Here is a 22454-nt window from a genome sequence, read left to right as displayed (position 1 = left end):
TCCTCCTTCAACCTTGATGGTATGTGTTCAGCTGCTGCCATATTTCTGTCTGTTTCGATTAAAATTCATACTCCATTCTCGTCTCATACCATCGGCGGAGATTGTCTATGAATACAAACATGCTGTCAAGGTGTAAAGTCTTAAGTTTTCTTAATACTCAGTTTATCCATGTTTGGAGAGCACTGCTTCTCTGCATCTGCGTACTGTATTGGTGTTCCATACCTCAATGAGTAAAAACGGAACCCTTGTAGGATTACTTTGTTGTCCGTCCGTCTGTCTGTCTGTCTGTCTGTCTGTCTGTACGACTGTTAAAACCCACTTTTCTCAGGAAAGTGGTTGGCGTGAAAAATTTAAACTTGCAAGTCTGTTCACTCAAAAGATACGGTCATTGATCTCACATATTTATACACACGCAAACTCGTTCATCAAAACTTATTGGGTACTTCTCGTTGACTAGAGTCAGGAAATTTGGAAACAAGCAAGGTTTCGCAGCACAAATAAAGGAAAAAAGTCGAAAATTGTTAATTTGTTACTATATCGCACGAACTTTTTTTTGTCATTTGTTAACCGTCTGCCTCTCCATCCGTCTATTAAGTACAACTAATGATAACGCAAAATTCGTCAAGATTCTCGATTTTCGGGCTGGAGGAACTATCTATACATATGATTCAGTTTGTATGGAACCCTCAGAGTGGTGCGAGGCCTACTCGTACTTCGCCAATTTTTGTATTTAGAAGTTGCAGCTTTTATACAGAATCCATTTTCTAGTGTACTATGAAACTGACGTTGCAAGTGCAACTAGACGCTGTGCCTAGTGATGTAATGAATATTTAATACTTTACATAACAGAAATGTAGGAGTTTCGTTATGAAAAAACTCTAAATTTACACATGTACAATGTAAGTTCGGAAAAAGTGCAATGCAAATGTAGCTTTCTCTGTGCTCTGGTGAAGCAAAGTCAAATTATTATGGATGTAAAAATCGGGTTTATTAAAAGAGATGTGTCCAATAACATCGTATGAAAAATGGGCATGTCGTGATTAGAAAAGCTCTACATTTTGATACTGTAAAAGCATTGGTATGCTTTAGCATTAAAAGAAATTAAACACGATCCAGTCACATTCACGTCACCACCGGCTATGTTCGACGTCAGAGTGCAAAAACCTCTCACAGACGGAGGTGGCAGCACTAGCAGTGGAGGGTATGTAAAGCGCGTCAGCGGGACGCGGAAAATAGTGGAATCGGTGCAGTAATGTGGAATCGGTTGGATTTACGTGAAGGCCAAAAGGGCATCATCAATTGCTTTCGAGCTACGGATGGGAACATTTTCGAAACGGCTAAGTTTGTAAACGGCTCATGTGCCGCCGTAGTTGAAGTACACCGTTCATGGTAAAATGGCGAAATCCAAAAAAATCGCCGAGGCAACTGTAGTATATCACGGGTCATAGATGACGCCACGGGTCATAGATGACAAGGGGTGAACGACGCCTGCGGAGGTGGGTGTAGGCTAACAGACGTGCAACTGTTGAGCAGTTGGGCGCCTAGATAAATCAGTCGGCTACCAACAGTGTCCCCTCAACGACCATTCAGCGAACGTTGGTGTATATGAGCCTCCTCAGCAGACGCCTGTTTCATGCACACGTGCTGACTGCTGTCGATCGCCAACAAAGGCCGGAATTTACGCGCCACTATCGCAACTGTATGTCCAATGAGTGGCGACTGGTGGCTTTTCCCGATGAATCACGTTTTATGCTCCAACAGACAGATGGCCGCTGGCGTATACTGTGTGAAACGTCTAAATGAAAATATTCTGCACTATCGTCGAATGGGTGACGTTATCGTAACTGCGAGATTGTTTTTGATACTGTATACCGTATGACTATATTCTATGAGGTGACCTACCTAGGAGAAAGGGAGGAAGTAAATCCTCCCTCTTAGCAGGATCTGTTACTCACTGCTGAAGTCACACGAGACTCCTTGGGTTGGTCTTCGAGGAACAAACGTTTTTGATGTTACCTCGTACACTTACCTAATCAGAACCCTACGAAGAAGGTTGCACGATCTGGTCTTCCGTGTCGCGCATGTTCTAAACTCAATTACATCCGAATTGGACAAGACAGATGTGGCTATACCTGGAACAAATGAGGTTGTTGCGAAACGGCGGCGTGTGACTGTGTTGCATATGAACAGCTAATAAGATACATTATGGAGAACTGCCAACTCCATATTATTAGAGGAAGTCTGAAGCACTTGGGTGGTGTGAGACCGAGCGCTACGGTCTGCTTATTATATTTAAGCCGCGCGGGATTAGCCGAGCGGTCTAGGGCGCTGCAGTCATGGACTATGCGGCTGGTCCCGCCGGAGGTTCGAGTCCTCCCTCGGTCATGGGTGTGTGTATTTGTCCTAAGGATAATTTAGCTTAAGTAGTGTGTAAGCTTAGGGACTGATAACCTTAGCAGTTAAGTCCCATAAGATTTCACACGCATTTGAACATTTTGAACATATTATATTTAAGCATTAAACAGTTAATTCATTGCATTTGTTCTATAATGTCATACGATAATAGCAGTAGTCAATTTGTAGGCTGGTATTATAGAAGAGTAACTAGTAGGACATATTTTGATGCCACCTCATGCAAGAGACGAGACTTTCATCCACAGTGTGCTGCCACAATTGTTGGGCACTGTTCCTATTGTTGTTAGTGACAGGTTGTCGTTACGACATGACAGTGCAACATCGACTTTAATATTAATGTCATTGAACACCTGAACAATAGACGCCCTTATATTTGAATTGCAAGATGAGGTTCCGTCCCGTAGCCTGAACGATCCCCGGATCTCACTCCTGTGGATTTCTTTCTTGATGGTTTTCAAGAAGTCGTTGGAGTGTGAAACGCCAGCATAAACCAAAGAGGAACTGGTTGATAGGGTCCTAGCTGCTTGTGTCATTGAGCAACAGGAAATCTGACAGAGCGCGGTTGTAATGCATGCACTGAGACAGGTGGCCATCATTTCGAACAGTTGTCACTTGAAGTTAAAATATTCTGGGTTATTAGGCCTCGTCATGTTTCTTCTAACATGTTCGACGTTTCGACCCCTCTGCTGGGATCTTCCTCAGGATCTTTTGGTTTTCACTACTGCTAGAACAGTATTGTTCAGTGACAACGGCCACGAAATCCTGCAGACTTATAAGTTATCAGTTGGTGTGAATTTCTTCTGTGAATCATAAGTTAAATATTAATTCCCGACCATTAGTTCCTTAATCAAAGTAGTCATATTGTTAATATTTTCTACCAGTTTTCCACTAATTATTGAATTTTGCTTCTTATCAAAGGTCTTTCACATAATTGCTTTGAGAATCTTCGATCGTTTTTATGTCTCATCTCTTTTACGTATTCCCACTGGGCCCTCTGGACTTTGGACTCTATAAATTTCTCGGATAAAGTTAATATTGAAATGCATTTTAAAATACAGGGTGTTTGAGAAAGAAACCCCTAGTTTAACTATAAATTTAATGGGGAAATTAATGAAAAATTACATCAATGAGTACGTATCATGAAGGAGAATTCCTTCACGTTTTTTTAAATGTTAGTAGACGTCAACGTGGGATCCATTTTTTGCCCTGCACACGTCGAGATGATATTTTACTTCTCGCCACGTATTCACCAACATTTCAGGTGTGACTGTCCCAACCGCCGCGACGATTCATTCCCGTAAATGACTGATGTCGCTGATCATTTCACTGTAGACAACAATTTTTATGTGACCCCAAAATAAAAAGTCCAGTGGGGTTAATTCTGGGCATCGTGCTGGCCAAGATACTGGGCCAGCCCTGCCTATCCGCCTTCCTGGAAAGCGAGTGTCAAGAGCCGCACGCACGTGGTTACTGTAAAGAGGTGGGGCGCCATCTTGTTGAGTGAACACAAGCCTTTTTTCCGCGTCAGTATCGTCCATTTGGGGAAAGACGTACTCTGTCAACATGTCACAGTAAACGTCCCCGTTTATTGTTTTTTCTACGAAAATGAAAGGACCAATCACACGATCTTCCATCAAACCTCACCATACATTGACTTTGGAAGGGTCACATTGATGCTGAATGACTTCATGTGGATGCTCTGCCCCTCAAATTCTGCAGGTATGAGAATTAACTGTTCGACTGACGTGAAATGTAGCCTCATCACTGCACACACCCCTGGACTGAAATGAGGGCACAGAGGAAAAGAAAAAAAACAGCACTGATGCCGTCACAAGGTCAAGCAGACCTTCCAACTGCAGGGGAGCCAAACTTGGAGAGTTGATGAGTCAAACAACACAAATTAGAATTCTGTATGTCACTTTGTACAGATTCTAGAACACATTAAAACCGGGAAGTACTTTTTCAAACACCCTGTACTGCTGTTCAGTGCATTACACCTCGCTTCGCAAGGAATGAAAAAAGACTAAGTTAAGCACCGCCAATGTCAGGGCTGTTAGTAGAAAGCTTGGATTGGGGAAGGAAATCCCACGTATCCCTATCAAAAGAATCATCACAGCACTGGACTAAAGCGATTTAGGGAACCCACAGGAAACCTAATTCTTGATGGATAGACGAGGTACTGAATCCTATCTCACACACTGTGCCATCCCGTTTGGTGACACTTACTGGTCACAGAAAATGTTTGCCATAGTTCAGTACTGCCGCTAGGAGTAACCGCACCATAACAGAGTGAGATCTGGCCTTAAATACACAACAGTGTGCAACAAGGTTTGCAGACAACAGTCTGCTCTGCTTACAGGTACCGCAGGAGTTAAAATTTCCTGACGAACTGTATATTCGATACTCTCCGCAAATGACCTGTACACCAGACGTCCGGCAGTGTATGTCCTGTTTGGCGGTTCATTTACTATGAAAATCATCATGACCGAGATTGGACCACGAATGAATGATATGGTTGCATCCAGGACACCCAGCGATAATGATTCACTCCTGGACAGACAATACTGAGGTTTTCCCGATACCCCGCTCAGCTAGATGGACGAAAAATCATGTGACATAAGACTCGAGAAAAGCGAGAGCAAGCAATATATGGGAAACTATGAAGTAGCAACAACAACAAGCTGTGAGCCTGTTTAAAATTCGATAATTTCAAACTAAACTAGTGTTGCAAATTGCCATACAGTGTACGAGTGTATTGTATATTCAGAACAGTAAATGGATCATTTTAAAGGCAGAAATTTATAAATATTTTACTGAACATATAATATTTGTAACACGCATTTAATAGAAAATAGGTAGTACCATTCTGGTCTCATTTAATTCCACATTCCGATAAAACTAACATTACTTGATACAAATGTCCTACAACTATATCACTCTTATCTAATACTTTATCGCATGTTACACTACATTTAATACCTTCTGCTATCGTTCTGTGTATCCTGCACCATATTACAAAAAGAATGAAACTAGTTATTCCACACTGCCCTCGCTGAAAAGAATTTGACTGTGGCTGGATCGGTAAATGAGTGACTAGGCAGCTCAACAGCCTGGAAGTGTGGTGGACATGTTTGTGTTATTGAATTCTACTGGTGGCTAAGGCTTCAAATAGCATGTTTCATTTCGTTATGTCTGCCTATTTATTTCTTTTCATTTTTGTCAAGCTGTACACTAAAACTCACATGCAGTATGCAAGCGTCCCTTTACATCAGGCCATCCTGATTTAGGTTTTCCGTGATTTCCCTAAATCGCTTCAGGCAAATGCCGGGATGGTTCCTCTGACAAGGCACGGCCAATTTCCTTCCCCATCCTTCCCTCACCCGAGCTTGCGCTCCGTCTCTAATGACCTCGTTGTCGACGGGACGTTAAACACTAATCTCCTCATCCTCCGTCCCTTTACAGGATGCGGGCTTTCAAAAAAATTTAATAATGTGGCCCTCAACTACGTACCCTCAGACTCTTAATAAACAATGTCTTTTACGAATCCCCACTAGGAAAGATCCAGAGACGTCAAGTCTGGCGAACGAGCCGACCACGACACATCTCCTCCGCTTCCAATCCAACGATTTGGGAATTGTCTCTGCAACCCATTTCTAGCCATCAGCGAAAAATGTGCCTGACACCCACCGTGTTCATACCACATTCTGTTTCTTGTTCCTAAAGGTATTTCTTCCAATAACACACCTAACGTTTCTTGGAGGAATGTGGTGTACTTCCTACCATTAACATATCCTTCTATGAAATACAATAATTCTGTCCTCCAGAATCTCACACCATACACACCCACCGACCACTGTTTTTGGTGTGCAACATTCCGCAGCCAACATGAATTTACAGTTGCCCAATAATGCATGTTATGCAAATTAATATTTCCATGTTACGTGAATGTAGCCTCGTCAGTAAATAAAATCAAATTAATAAATGTGTCATCCCTCTGAATCTGAAGTTGAGCCCATCGGCAGAACTCAATGCGACGCATACAATTCGTACCAGTTAATTGTTTGTGGAGCTGACGTGGTTAGGATATTTATGGCGATGCAGAACACGAAAACACTACTCTGGCTCATGCCAAATTCCCTTCCGATTTGACGCGAACTAACACAAGGATCTCGAACCACAGTGCAAGAGTACCAAGTTCCGTATCCTCGTAAGTAACTTTCCTTTGTCGGATGTTTCCGATGCGTTAAAGATCCTGTTGTTCTCAATTTACTATACATATATTTAAATGGACGACATATAGGGTGAGTACGTTCAGGATATCTTTCAGCGTATAAGTGTCTCTCACTGAATTTCGTTGGCATTCTCCGCAAATTAGAAGCATATCCACTTTTTCTTCGAAGGAATACATAGTTCACATTCGCTTGATCCGACGATACAAGTCTTACCGTTCCTATTAGTGTTGTATTGCGAAACCGTCGAATGGTGTTTACATGTCATGGCACGTTAGATGGATACGTCGTATTCGGCAGATATTTACTATTTGCACGATATATGAGAGAGAATTGTCAGAGCATGTGCTTCGGTAAGTGCTGAAGTGATAAGGAATACCACTCAATCCGTGATAAGAAGATTGCAGCAGTGCACTGATACCAATGGTCATCACTTCGAACACCTTCTGTAAATGGAGGTTCATGCCACTTTTTTGAGCTTTGTTCACCTTCAAAAACGTTACTGTTACACATCATTGGATTCGTTTCGATAGTCGCTATCAGAAAATAAGTACCAAACTATAGCATCCCATTTAAGATAACAAAGTTGACCCCCATATCTCTGACACGACCCCATATAGCAACAAAAAACAAACGTCATATTATGGGCCCCGTTCTCCCAAGCAACATTTACCCAACAAACTTTTCAGTTACTATCATACTTTCGGAGTTATTATAGGTGGCAGTAGTTAGTGACTCACCCTGTATACAGGGTGGTTCATTGATCGTGACCGGGCCAAATATCTCACGAAATAAGCGTCAAACGAAAAAGCTACAAAGAACGAAACTTGTCTAGCTTGAAGGGGGAAACCAGATGGCGCTATGGTTGGCCCGTTAGATGGCGCTGCCATAGGTCAAACGGATATCAACTGCGTTTTTATAAATAGGAACCCCCATTTTTATTACATATTCGTGTAGTACGTAAAGAAATATGAATGTTTTAGTTGGACCACTTTTTTTGCTTTGTGATAGATGGCGCTGTAATAGTCACAAACATATGGCTCTTAATTTCAGACGAACAGTTGGTAACAGGTATGTTTTTTAAATTAAAATACAGAACGTAGGTACGTTTGAACATTTTATTTCAGTTGTACCAGTGTGATACATGTACCTTTGTGGACTTATAATTTCTCATCCGAGATGTGGAGGAGGCCCTGCCGTCCGCGATAGAGAGCACTGCGTGCAACCGACTGCAAATTGTTGCTCATGTCGGCACCAAAGACTCTTGTCGTCCGGGTTCAGAGGTCATCCTCAGTTCATACAGGCGGTTGTCGGAGTTGGTGAAGGGGGAAAGCCTCGCTCGCGGGGTGGAATCTGATCTAACTATTTGTAGTATCGTTCCCAGAACCGATCGCGGTCCTCTGGTTTGGAGCCGAGTGGAAGGCTTCAAGCCGACCGGAGTGGCCATGCGATTCTAGGCGCTACAGTCTGGAACCGAGTGACCGCTACGGTCGCAGGTTCGAATCCTGCCTCGGGCATGGATGTGTGTGTTGTCCTTAGGTTAGTTCGGTTTAATTAGTTCTACGTTCTAGGCGACTGATGACCTCAGAAGATAAGTCGCATAGTGCTCAGAGCCATTTGAACCATTTTGAAGGCTTAAACCAGAGGCTCAGACGATTCTGCGAAGATCTGAGGTGCAAATTTCTCGACCTCCGCTATCGAGTGGAGAAATGTTGGGTCCCCCTGAATAGGTCAGGCGTGCACTACACGCAGAAAGCGGCTACAAGGATAGCGGAGTACGTGTGGAGTGCACATGTGGGTTTTTTAGGTTAGAGAATTCCCTCCCTAGGCCCAACAAGACGCCTCCTGAGACGCGACAAGGTAGTAGTAGGCAAAACGCAACAGGGAATAACAATATTAATGTGCTTATAGTAAACTGCAGGAGCGTCTATAGAAAGGTCCCAGAACTGCTCTCACTAATAAACACTCACAACGCCCACATCGTACTGGGGACAGAAAGTTGGCTGAAACCAGATGTAAACAGTAATGAAATTCTAAACTCAGATTGGAATGCATACCGCAGAGACAGGCTGGACAGTGAAAGGGGAGGCGTGTTTATAGCGATAAAAAGTACAATAGTATCGAAGGAAATTGACGGAGATCCGAAATGTGAAATAATTTGGGTGAAGGTCACGGTTAAAGCAGGCTCAAACATGGTAATTGGATGTGTCTATGGGCCCCCTGGCTCAGCAGCTGTTGCGGCAGAGCACCTGAAGGAAAATTTGGAAAATATTTCGAGTAGATTTCCCGACCATGTTATAGTTCTGGGTGGAGATTTTAATTTGCCGGATATAGACTGGGAGACTCAAAAGTTTATAACGGGTGGCAGGGACAAAGAATCCAGTGAAATTTTTTTAAGTGCATTATCTGAAAATTACCTTGAGCAGTTAAACAGAGAACCGACTCGTGGCGATAACGTATTAGACCCTCTGGTGACAAACAGACCAGAACTATTTGAAACAGTTAACGCAGAACTGGAATCAGTGATCATAAAGCGGTTACTGCATCGATGATTTCAGCCGTAAATAGAAATATTAAAAAAGGTAGGAAGATTTTTCTGTTTAGCAAAAGTGACAAAAAGCAGATTTCACAGTACTTGACGGCTCAAAAAAAAGTTTTGTCTCAAGTGCATATAGTGTTCAGGATCAGTGGACAAAGTTCAAAACCATCGTACAGTATGCATTAGATGAGTATGTGCCAAGCAAGATCGTAAGAGATGGAAAAGAGCCACCGTGGTACAACAACCGAGTTAGAAAACTGCTGGGAAAGCAAAGGGAACTTCACAGCAAACATAAACATAGCCAAATCCTTGCAGACAAACAAAAATTACGCGAAACAAAATGTAGTGTGAGGAGGGCATGCGAGAGGCGTTCAATGAATTCGAAAGTAAAGTTCTATGACCTGACTTGGCAGATAATCCTAAGAAATTTTGGTCTTATGTCAAAGCGGTAGGTGGATCAAAACAAAATGCCCAGACACTCTGTGACAAAAATGGTACTGAAACAGAGGATGACAGACTAAAGGCCGAAATACTAAATGTCTTTTTCCAAAGCTGTTTCACAGAGGAAGACTGCACTGTAGTTCCCTCTCTAGATTGTCGCACAGATGACAAAATGGTCGATGTCGAAATAGACGACAGAGGTATAGAGGAACAATCAAAATCGCTCAAAACAGGAAAGGCCGCTGGACCTGATGGGATACCAGTTCGATTTTACACAGAGTACGCGAAGGAACTTGCCCCCCTTCTTGCAGTGGTCTACCGTAGGTCTCTAGAAGAAAGTAGCGTTCTAAGGGATTGGAGAAGGGCGTAGGCCATCCCAGTTTTGAAGAAGGGACGTCGAAAAGTTGTACACAACTATAGACCCATATCTCTAACGTCGATCATCATCATCATCATCATCATCATCATTTAAGACTGATTATGCCTTTCAGCGTTCAGTTTGGAGCATAGCCTCCTTATGAAATTCCTCCATGATCCCCTATTCAGTGCTAACATTGGTGCCTCTTCTGATTTTAAGCCTATTACTTCAAAATCATTCTCAACCGAATCCAGGTACCTTCTCCTTGGTCTGCCCCGACTCCTCCTACCCTCTACTGCTGAACCCATGAGTCTCTTGGGTAACCTTGCTTCTCCCATGCGTGTAACATGACCCCACCATCTAAGCCTGTTCGCTCTGACTGCTACATCTATAGAGTTAATTCCCAGTTTTTCTTTGATTTCCTCATTGTGGACACCCTCCTGCCATTGTTCCCATCTACTAGTACGTGCAATCATCCTAGCTACTTTCATATCCGTAACCTCAACCTTGTTGATAAGGTAACCTGAATCCACCCAGCTTTTGCTCCCATACAACAAAGTTGGTCGAAAGATTGAACGGTGCACAGATAACTTAGTCTTGGTACTGACTTCCTTCTTGCAGAAGAGAGTAGATCGTAGCTGAGCGCTCACTGCATTAGCTTTGCTACACCTCGCTTCCAGTTCTTTCACTATGTTGCCATCCTGTGAGAATATGCATTCTAAGTACTTGAATCCGTCCACCTGTTCTAACTTTGTTCCTCCTATTTGGCACTCAATCCGTTTATATTTCTTTCCCACTGACATTACTTTCGTTTTGGAGATGCTAATCTTCATACCATAGTCCTTACATTTCTGATCTAGCTCTGAAATATTACTTTGCAAACTTTCAATCGAATCTGCCATCACAACTAAGTCATCCGCATATGCAAGACTGCTTATTTTGTGTTCACATATCTTAATCTAACCCAGCCAGTCTATTGTTTTCAACATATGATCCATAAATAATATGAATAACAGTGGAGACAGGTTGCAGCCTTGTCTTACCCCTGAAACTACTCTGAACCATGAACTCAATTTACCGTCAACTCTAACTGCTGCCTGACTATCCATGTAAAGACCTTTAATTGCTTACAGATGTTTGCCTCCTATTCCATAATCTCATAGAACAGACAATAACTTCTTCCTAGGAACCCCGTCATATGCCTTTTCCAGATATACACTCCTGGAAATTGAAATAAGAACACCGTGAATTCATTGTCCCAGGAAGGGGAAACTTTATTGACACATTCCTGGGGTCAGATACATCACATGATCACACTGACAGAACCACAGGCACATAGACACAGGCAACAGAGCATGCACAATGGCGGCACTAGTACAGTGTATATCCACCTTTCGCAGCAATGCAGGCTGCTATTCTCCCATGGAGACGATCGTAGAGATGCTGGATGTAGTCCTGTGGAACGGCTTGCCATGCCATTTCCACCTGGCGCCTCAGTTGGACCAGCGTTCGTGCTGGACGTGCAGACCGCGTGAGACGACGCTTCATCCAGTCCCAAACATGCTCAATGGGGGACAGATCCGGAGATCTTGCTGGCCAGGGTAGTTGACTTACACCTTCTAGAGCACGTTGGGTGGCACGGGATACATGCGGACGTGCATTGTCCTGTTGGAACAGCAAGTTCCCTTGCCGGTCTAGGAATGGTAGAACGATGGGTTCGATGACGGTTTGGATGTACCGTGCACTATTCAGTGTCCCCTCGACGATCACCAGTGGTGTACGGCCAGTGTAGGAGATCGCTCCCCACACCATGATGCCGGGTGTTGGCCCTGTGTGCCAAACACGCATACGACCATCATTGGCACCAAGGCAGAAGCGACTCTCATCGCTGAAGACGACACGTCTCCATTCGTCCCTCCATTCACGCCTGTCGCGACACCACTGGAGGCGGGCTGCACGATGTTGGGGCGTGAGCGGAAGACGGCCTAACGGTGTGCGGGACCGTAGCCCAGCTTCATGGAGACAGTTGCGAATGGTCCTCGCCGATACCCCAGGAGCAACAGTGTCCCTAATTTGCTGGGAAGTGGCGGTGCGGTCCCCTACGGCACTGCGTAGGATCCTACGGTCTTGGCGTGCATCCGTGCGTCGCTGCGGTCCGGTCCCAGGTCGACGGGCACGTGCACCTTCCGCCGACCACTGGCGACAACATCGATGTACTGTGGAGACCTCACGCCCCACGTTTTGAGCAATTCGGCGGTACGTCCACCTGGCCTCCCGCATGCCCACTATACGCCCTCGCTCAAAGTCCGTCAACTGCACATACGGTTCACGTCCACGCTGTCGCGGCATGCTACCAGTGTTAAAGACTGCGATGGAGCTCCGTATGCCACGCAAACTGGCTGACACTGACGGCGGCGGTGCACAAATGCTGCGCAGCTAGCGCCATTCGAAGGCCAACACCGCGGTTCCTGGTGTGTCCGCTGTGCCGTGCGTGTGATCATTGCTTGTACAGCCCTCTCGCAGTGTCCGGAGCAAATATGGTGGGTCTGACACACCGGTGTCAATGTGTTCTTTTTCCATTTCCAGGAGTGTGTAAAGCATAGACACAATTCCCTGTTCCACTCATAACACTTCTCCATTATTTGCCGTAAGCTAAAGATCTGGTCCTGACAACCTCTAAGAGGCCTAAACCCACACTGATTTTCATCCAGTTGGTCCTCAACTAATACTCGCACTTTCCTTTCAACAATACCTGAGAAGATTTTACCCACAACGCTGATTAAAGAAATACCTCTGTAGTTGTTACAATCTTTTCTGTTTCCATGTTTAATGATTGGTGTGATAACTACTTTTGTCCAGTCTGATGGAACCTGTCCCGACTCCCAGGCCATTTCAATTATCCTGCGTAGCCATTTAAGACCTGACATTCCACTGTATTTGATGAGTTCCGACTTAATTTCATCCACCCCAGCTGCTTTATTGCACTGCATCCTATTGACCATTTTCTCCACTTCCTCAAATGTGATTCGATTTCCATCAACATTCCTATCCCATTCTACCTCGAAATCTGAAACATTACTGATCGTGTTTTCACCTACATTGAGCAACTCTTCAAAATATTCCCTCCATCTGCCCAAGGCATCCACAGGATTCATCAGCAGTTTTCCTGACCTGTCCAAAATACTTGTCATTTCCTTCTTACCTCCCTTTCGAAGACTGCTAATTACACTCCAGAATGGTTTTCCAGCAGCTTGACCCATAGTTTCCAACCTGTTTCCAAAGTCTTCCCAAGATTTCTTCTTGGATGCTGCAATTATCTGTTTGGCTTTGTTTCTTTCTTCAACATAAGTTTCTCTGTCTACCTGAGTTCTAGTGTGTCGCCATTTTTGATACGCCTTCTTTTTCCTTTTACAGGCTGCCTTGACTGTGTCATTCCACCAAGCTGTTTGCTTCATCCTACTTTTACACACTACTGTTCCAAGACATTCTTTAGCCACTTCTAGTACTGTGTCCCTGTACCTTGTCCATTCCTTTTCCAATGACTGTAATTGACTACATTCAACTAACTGGTACCTTTCTGAGATCGCTGTTATGTACTTGTGCCTGATTTCCTTATCCTGAAGTTTCTCCACTCTTATCCTCCTACATACGGACCTGACCTCCTGCACTTTCGGCCTCACAATCCCAATTTCACTGCAGATTAAATAATGATCAGTGTCATCAAAGAATCTCCTGAATACACGTGTGTCCCTAACAGCCTTCTTGAATTCCTGATCTGGTATTATATAGTCAATGACAGATCTGGTTCCCCTGCCTTCCCAAGTATAATGGTGAATGTTCTTATGTTTAAAAAAGGAGTTTGTGATTACTAAGCCCATACTGGCACAAAATCCAAGAGTTGTTTCCCGTTCCTGTTAGCCTCCATATCCTCTCCAAATTTACCCATAACCTTTTCATACCCTTCTGTTCAATTTACAATCCTGGTATTAAAATCACCCATGAGCAGAACACTGTCCTTGTCCTTTAATCTCATAAAAACTATCCATCTTATCTTGATCAGTCCCTTCACAATGCGAATATACTAACACAATCATAATTTTCTTGCTAGACACTGTCAAATCTATCCACATCAGTCGTTCGTTTACATACCTTATTGCAACTACGCTGGGTTTCGTTTCTTTCCTGATGTAAAGTCCTACACTCCATTGTGCTATTCCTGCTTTGACTCCTGACAGGTAGACCTTGTATTCTCCCACTTCCTCTTCTTTCTCACCCCTTACCCGAATGTCACTAACAGCTAAAACGTCCAGCCCCATCTTACCTGCAGCCTCTGCCAGCTCTACCTTCTTCCCAGAGTAGCCCCCATTGATATTAATAGCTCCCCATCTCATTACCATTTGTTTGCCAAGTTGTATCTTAGGAGTCCCTGGTTTGTCAGTTAGAGGTGGGACTCCGTCACCTCCAAAGGTCCGAGGCATTTTGCTCTGATTATTGCCAGCATCGTATTTAAAGTACCAGGGAAGCAGGTTGCTAGCCTTACTTGCCCCGAGTCCCATTGGGTTTTACCCCTAACGGCTGGGGGACTAACCGGTGGATTTGGTAGTCTTTGCCGTATGAGCACAAAGGTGACCACGACTCAGAATATGTCCGAGATGCCCATCCTTATTCCAAAGTAACTGGTATCCCGACTGTCTGGACCACTTACTTGGCCACTCATACGTTGCCCGTGGTTCATGAACTAGGACATGACTGCAGGAACCCACACCACGAACCACTAACGTCGATCAGTTGTAGAATTTTGGAACACGTATTATGTTCGAGTATAATGACTTTTCTGGAAACTAGAAATCTACTTTTGTAGGAATCAGCATGGGTTTCGAAAAAGACGATCGTGTGAAACCCAGCTCGCGCTTTTCGTCCACGAGGCTCAGAGGGCCATAGTCACGGGTTCCCAGGTAGATGCCGTATTTCTTGACTTCCGCAAGGCGTTCGATACAGTTCCCCACAGTCGTTTAATGAACAAAGTAAGAGCATATGGGCTATCAGACCAATTGTGTGATTGGATTGAAGAGTTCCTAGATAACAGAACGCAGCATGTCATTCTCAATGGAGAGAAGTCTTCCGAAGTAAGAGTGATTTCAGGTATGCCGCAGGGGAGTGTCGTAGGACCGTTGCTATTCACAATATACATAAATGACCTAACGGATAACATCGGAAGTTCACTGGGGCTTTTTGCGGATGATGCTGTAGTCTATCGAGAGGTTGTAACAATGGAAAATTGTACTGAAATGCAGGAGGATCTGCAACGAATTGACGCATGGTGCAGGGAATGGCAATTGAATCTCAATGTAGACAAGTGTAATGTGCTGCAAATACATAGATAGAAAGATCCTTTGTCATTTAGCTACAATAGAGCAGGTCAGCAACTGGAAGCAGTTAATTCCATAAATTATCTGCGAGTACGCATTAGGAGTGATTTAAAATGGAATGATCATATAAAGTTGATCGTCGGTAAAGCAGATGCCAGACTGAGATTCATTGGAAGAATCCTAAGGAAATGCAATTCCAAAACAAATGAAGTAGGTTACAATACTTGTTCGCCCACTGCATGAATACTGCTCACCGGGTGGGATCCGTATCAGATAGGGTTGATAGAAGAGATAGAGAAGATCCAGCGGAGAGCAACGTGCTTTGTTACAGGATCATTTAGTAATCGCGAAAGTGTTACGGAGATGATAGATAAACTACAGTGGAAGACTTTGCAGGAGAGACGCTCAGTAGCTCGGTACGGGCTTTTGTTGAAGCTTCGAGAACTTACCTTCACCGAGGAGTCAATCAGTATGTTGCTCCCTCCTACGTATATCTCGCGAAGAGACCATGAGGATAAAATCAGAGAGATTAGAGCCCACACAGAGGCGTACCGACAATCTTTTTTTTTCCGCGGGACTGGTATAGAAGGGAGAACCGATAGAGGTACTCAAAGTACCCTCCGCCACACACCGTCAGGTGGCTTGCGGAGTATGGATGTAGATGTAGATTACCTGTAAATACCACATTAGTGCAGTAAATGCTCAAATTGATTTCCGTCAACCTCACTGCATTTGTCAATACGTGTAACGACATTCCTCTCAACAGTGAGTAGTTCGCCTTCCGTAATGTTCGCACATGCATTGACAATGCGCTCACGCATGTTGTCAGGCGTTGTTGGTGGATCACGATAGCAAATATCCTTCAACATTCCCCACAGAAAGAAATCCGGGGACGTCAGATCCGGTGAGCGTGCGGGCCGTGGTATGGTGCTTCGACGACCAATCCACCTGTCATGAAATTTGCTATTCAATACCGCTTCAACCGCACGCGACCTATGTGCCGGACATCCATCATGTTGGAAGTACAGGGTGATTCAAAAAGAATAACACAACTTTAAAAATGTGTATTTAATGAAAGAAACATAATATAACCACCTGTTATACATCATTACAAAGATTATTTAAAAAGGTTTTTTTTTTCACTCAAAAACAAGTTCAGAGATGTTCAATATGGCCCCCTCCAGACACACGAGCAATATCAACCCGATACTCCAACTCGTTCCACACTCTCTGCAGCATATCAGGCGTAACAGTTTGGATAGCTGCTGTTATTTCTCGTTTCAAATCATCAATGGTGGCTGGGAGAGGTGGCCGAAACACCATATCCTTAACATACCCCCATAAGAAAAAATCGCAGGGGGTAAGATCAGGGCTTCTTGGAGGCCAGTGATGAAGTGCTCTGTCACGGGCTGCCTGGCGGCCGATCCATCGCCTCGGGTAGTTGACGTTCAGGTAGTTACGGACAGATAAGTGCCAATGTGGTGGCGCTCCATCCTGCTTAAATATGAATTGATGTGCTTCTTGTTCGAGCTGAGGGAACAGCCAATTCCCTAACATCTCCAGATACTGTAGTCCAGTTACAGTAGCACCTTCGAAGAAAAAGGGACCAAAAACTTTATTGGCTGAAATGGCACAGAAAACGTTCACCTTAGGTGAGTCACGTTCATACTGAGTTGTTTCCCGCGGATTCTCAGTGCCCCATATACAGACATTGTGACGGTTGACTTTCCCGTTAGTGTGGAAAGTTGCTTCATCACTAAACACAATCTTTGAAACGAAAGATTCATCTGTTTCCATTTGAGCAAGGATAAAATCACAGAAATCGATTCTTTTAATCTTATCAGCTGCAGACAGTGCTTGAACCAATTTCAGACGATAAGGTTTCATAACTAACCTTTTTCGTAGGACTCTCCATACAGTTGATTGTGGAATTTGCAGCTCTCTGCTAGCTCTGCGAGTCGATTTTCCTGGGCTGCGAACAAATGCTTGCTGGATGCGTGCTACATTTTCATCACTCGTTCTCGGCCGTCCAGAACTTTTCCCTTTACACAAACACCCATTCTCTGTAAACTGTTTGTACCAACGTTTAATACGCCACCTATCAGGAGGTTTAACACCATACTTCGCTCGAAATGCACGCCGAACAACTGTCGTCGATTCACTTCTGCCGTACTCAATAACACAAAAAGCTTTCTGTTGAGCGGTCGCCATCTTAGCATCAACTGACGCTGACGCCTAGTCAACAGCGCCTCAAGCGAACAAATGTACAACTAAATGAAACTTTATAGCTCCCTTAATTCGCCGACAGATAGTGCTTAGCTCTGCCTTTTGTCGTTGCAGAGTTTTAAATTCCTAAAGTTGTGGTATTCTTTTTGAATCACCCTGTATATCGTCATTCTGTCACGCAGTGAAACATCTTGTAGTAACATCGGCAGAACATTACGAGGAAATCAGCATACATTGCACCATTTAGATTGCCATCGATAAAATGGGGGCCAATTATCCTTCCTGCCATAATGCCGCACTATACATTAACCCGCCAAGGTCGCTGATGTTCCACTTCTCGCAGCCATCATGGATTTTCCGTTGCCCAATAGTGCATATTATGCCGGTTTACGTTACCTCTGTTGGTGAATGACGCTTCGTCGCTAAATAGAACGCGTGCAAAGAATCTGTCATCAGCCTGTAATTTCTCTTGTGCCCAGTGACAGAACTGTACACGACGTTCAAAGTCGTCGCCATGCAGTTCCTGGTGCACAGAAATATGGAACGGGTGCAATCCATGTTGATGTAGCATTCTCAACTCCGACGTTTTTGAGATTCCAGATTCTCGCGCAATTTGTCTGCTACTGATGTGCGGATTAGCCGCGACAGCAGCTAAAACACCTACTCGGGCATCATCATTTGTTGCAAGTCATGGCCGGCCGCAGTGGCCGAGCGGTTCTAGGCACTTCAGTCCGGAACGGCGCGACTGCTACGGTCGCAGGTTCGAATCCTGCCTCGGGCGTGGATGTGTGTGATGTCCTTTGGTTAGTTAGGTTTAAGTAGTTCTAAGTTCTAGGGGACTGATGACCTCAGATGTTAAGTCCCATAGTGCTCAGAGCCATTTGAACCATTTTTTTTTTTTTTGCAGGTCATGGTTGCCGTTTCACATGTGACTGAACACTCCCTGTTTCCCTAAATAACGTAACTATCCGGCAAACGGTCTGGACACTTGGTTGATGTCGATCAGGATACCGGGCAGCATACATAGCACACGCCCGTTGGGCATTTTGATCACAATATCCATACATCAACACGATATCGATCTTTTCCGCAATTGGTAAACGGTCCATTTTAACACGGGTAATGTATCACGAAGCAAATACCGTCCGCACTGATGGAATGTTACGTGATACCACGTACTTGTACGTTTGTGACTATTACAGTGCCATCTATCACAAAGCGAAAAAAATGGTCCAACTAAAACATTACGTACTACACGAATATGTAATAAAAATGGGGGTTCGTACTTTAAAAAACGCAGTTTATATCCATTTGATCTATGGCAGTGCCATCTAGCGGGCCAGCCATAGCGCCATCTGGCTTCCCCCTTCAAGTTAGACGAGTTTCGTTCTTTGTAATTTTTTCGTTTGATGCTTATTTCGTGAGATATTTGGCCCGGACCACCCTGTATATGCACATATAGGGTGTAACAATACTTGGAGGACACACGTAGACGAAGAAATTGTGTTACATGAACACGGGTCTGGAAACGCTTGTTTCCATGTTACAACTCATTTTCTCCACGGAGTGTCAACGGGATCAGATTGTAAATTTTCACAATCGTCCCGTATGCGCAGACGTCAATCCTAACGCAGCTGTTGAAGCAAGTGACCAACAAGGATTTTCTGCCAGTGTTTGGGCCGGCGCTGTCGGTAACTCTTTGATAGGGCCTCACTTTCTTCCGCTCAGACTCAACGGTCAAAATTATCATAATTTCGTAAGGAATGTTCTGCCTGATCTGTTAGCAAATGTGCATTTAGCTGTGTGTTAAACACGTACACAATGAGAATTATTGAACTATATGAAAAAAACGTAAATTACTTACGAACTTCGGCGTGTCACACTTTATTCAAAATTTAAACGTCACTAATGATGTTCGGATTTAGGTTATGACTTGTTCATTATGCCTGCCATCATTGGCGATGATGTGGCGCTGACGGATAGCGAAATTCTGCACGACCCGCTGAAGTGTGGGAACATCGATGCAGTCGATGACCTCCTGAACGGCTGTTTTCAGCTCAGAGATGGTTTTGAGGATATTGCTATACACCTTGTCTTTAATATATCCCACAAAAGAAGTCGTACGCTTTCAGATCCGGAGAATATGGCAGTCAATCTAGCCCCATGCCAGTGGCCTCTGGGTACCCCACTGAATGCGGTCCTCAAAGTGGTCGTCCAGGAGATCAAACACTCTTCTGCTTCGATGGGGTCGAGCTCCTTCTTGCATGATCTACATCTTGTCGAAATCAGAGTCAGTTTGGTTAATGAGTATGAAATCATCTTCCAAACCCTTCACATACCGTTCGGTAGTCACCGTTCCATTAAGGAATATCGCGCCGGCTATTCTGTGACTGGTTATTGCACGCCACACAGTCACTCATTGAGGGTGAACAGACTTCTCGACCGTGAAATGCGGATTCTCTGTCCCCCAAACACGCCAGTTTCCCTTATTGAAGAACCCATCCAAATGAAAGTGGGCTTCGTCGTTCAACCAAACCACACAGCGTATACTAATTCCCATCATGCCCCGCGGCAGACCATGCAGTCTGACCATCCTAACACAAACCGTTCAGAAGTTATTTCATATAGTTCAATCATATATGCTCCATGCACGATGGAGCACCACCTCGTTTTAGTGCTAATGCCCGTCGCCTCCTAAATAACAGCTACAGTGACAGATGGGTGGTAGAAATGGACCAACTGCCTGTCCCCCCCACTGGGACCGATGACTTTGCTGTTTGGTCCCCCGGAATCAACCACCCAACTGGCTTTCACACTCCCCTGACCTAAATCCAATGGACTTTTATTTGTATGGGCATCTGAAATCTCTTGTGTGTGGAACCCCAGTACGAGATGTTCAGAATCTCCTTGCCCGTATTATGGAAGGCTGTGAAACCATACACAATATTCCAGGCATAAATCAGCTCATCCGAGGTTCACTACAAAGGCGGGTTGATGCTTGAATCAATGCCCACGGAGTGCATATTGAACATCTTCTGTGAGAAAGAGTTGCACTGTCCATAACTTAACGTTACGCTGGCACAGAAAAATACTGCTCAAGTTCCTTGTAAACTAAAGGATCCAGCAGATAAAGCGAAAAGTTTTAAAGATAAATTGAAATAATTTCTGCGTGACAGCTCTTTCTGCCCCATGGATTAGTTTCTGATTATATCGTGTAAGCCGGCCGCTGTGACCGAGCGGTTCTAGGCGCTTCAGTCCGGAACCGTGCTCCTGCTACGGTCGCAGGTTCGAATCCTGCCTCAGGTATGGATGTGTGTGATGTCCTTAGGTTAGTTAGGTTTACGTAGTTCTAAGTCTAGGGGACTGATGACTTCAGATGTTAAGTCCCATAGTGATCAGAGCCATTTGAGCCATATCGTGTAAACTTGGGTAGATTTATTATATTTTATTTTACAATAAGATTAAACTTGTAAAATCAATTACATCAATGGACAGCATTATGAATATTTTAATAGAGAATGTATTTGTTTGTAAGCCCACAGCACGCTACACATCACATCCTGTTGTCCCTAGCACAGTCCGAACATACAACTAACCACCTAATTAAGAATACTGAAAGGTAATTTTTCCTTCTTGGCCATTTTAAATCGGTTATTTACAGATTTAGAAAATAAAATTTTCCATTACAAATCTCAAATATTTTCGGTCTTCAACCTTGCCGTATCGCTTCACTGCAATTTTCGTTGTTCCCCGAATTAATTACAAAAGCAACGATGGGTTTTTCGTCACGGGAAAGATTATGGCGCAGTATTGCCTCCTACAGTCTGAAGATGTGCACTTCGTACTACTGGAAAAATTCAGTTCATAACCGTTTCTTTCTTCCATCTCTACTACCCTTGAACTTCTTACGCAGTTGTGATTCTGTACCAAAAATTGCTACTTTTCAGAAAGCTTGTCACCTGGGGAGTAATAATACAGTAAACAGGAAATGACTGTCACTCGTAAACCACCCAAGTCGCAATCTTAAACTGGTACTTTTTCCTTTTTTCAGAGAAGATTAGCTGTAGCGACTGGTAAACAGCTTTCGCAACGACACGGCGAAGCCAGCCAAGAGACTATACCGAGCTAGGCCGTACTGGTCTGAACACCCCACGGCTCCGATAAAGGCAAGTACCTATCGCTGAGTATTTGCATGCTTGTTCACCTTGTAACTCCAGTTAGCACGATACTGTGGTAAGTAAGATCTGCCTCACATGACTATACCTCGCCGTTCGTATACAATGTCTTGTTTGTTTGAACTAATGGTGAAATTACAAACATATATGTACCATTGACGCTGCTGGCGCTCTTTGTTTAACCCTTGTAGTACAGTACTGAACAGAAAAATTAAAACACTAAAAAACAATAAGAGAGGGAGATAATCGTGTCGCCGATGACTATCGGTGTTAGGTTACAGTTTCAGTCCAACATTACAAATTTTTGAGCGTTTTAAAGCTGCCGTTACCTGTTGTGAATCTTTGTGTGTGTAGCATGACGGAGTGTACCTCACATTTTATTATTGGGTCCATTTATGCAAAGCTTGTATACACTGTGCGGCTAGTAAACTAAATTCAGGCGAAAGGAAATTTAAGTTCCGGGATAAGAAAAAAATATTTTGAAGTTTGCCACCAACATTACAATTCTGCCAGAGAATGCAAAGGACCTGGAAGGTTCGAAGAGTGGAATGCAAAATGTCTTCAGAGAAGGTTACAGACGAATATCAGCAAAAGTAAAACCAGGACATGGGATGTAGAACCTGTCAGGCAGTTCTCAGGGAAGTATATCGGGAAATTAGACATTAAAAATAAAAGATGTGTTTTTCTGTATGAGCTGACAAA

At 43.9% G+C, this 22454-nt stretch overlaps 1 long non-coding RNA gene across 1 annotated transcript in view; it reads left to right on the top strand.

Moving 5' to 3' along the window:
- LOC124711976 overlaps window positions 1–21746 on the top strand; it is a 611250-nt gene extending 589504 nt beyond the window's left edge. Inside the window, exon 5 of the long non-coding RNA XR_007005552.1 lies at window positions 21629–21746. This is a non-coding gene — a long non-coding RNA (uncharacterized LOC124711976). The remainder of the gene's footprint in view (window positions 1–21628) is intronic.
- The last annotated feature ends 708 nt before the right edge of the window (window positions 21747–22454 follow it).

The sequence above is a fragment of the Schistocerca piceifrons genome, chromosome 8 (assembly GCF_021461385.2).
Source record: "Schistocerca piceifrons isolate TAMUIC-IGC-003096 chromosome 8, iqSchPice1.1, whole genome shotgun sequence".
NCBI lineage: Eukaryota > Metazoa > Arthropoda > Insecta > Orthoptera > Acrididae > Schistocerca > Schistocerca piceifrons.
Note: the sequence above shows the minus strand (reverse complement) of the source record. Positions and strands in the feature narration are given on the sequence as shown.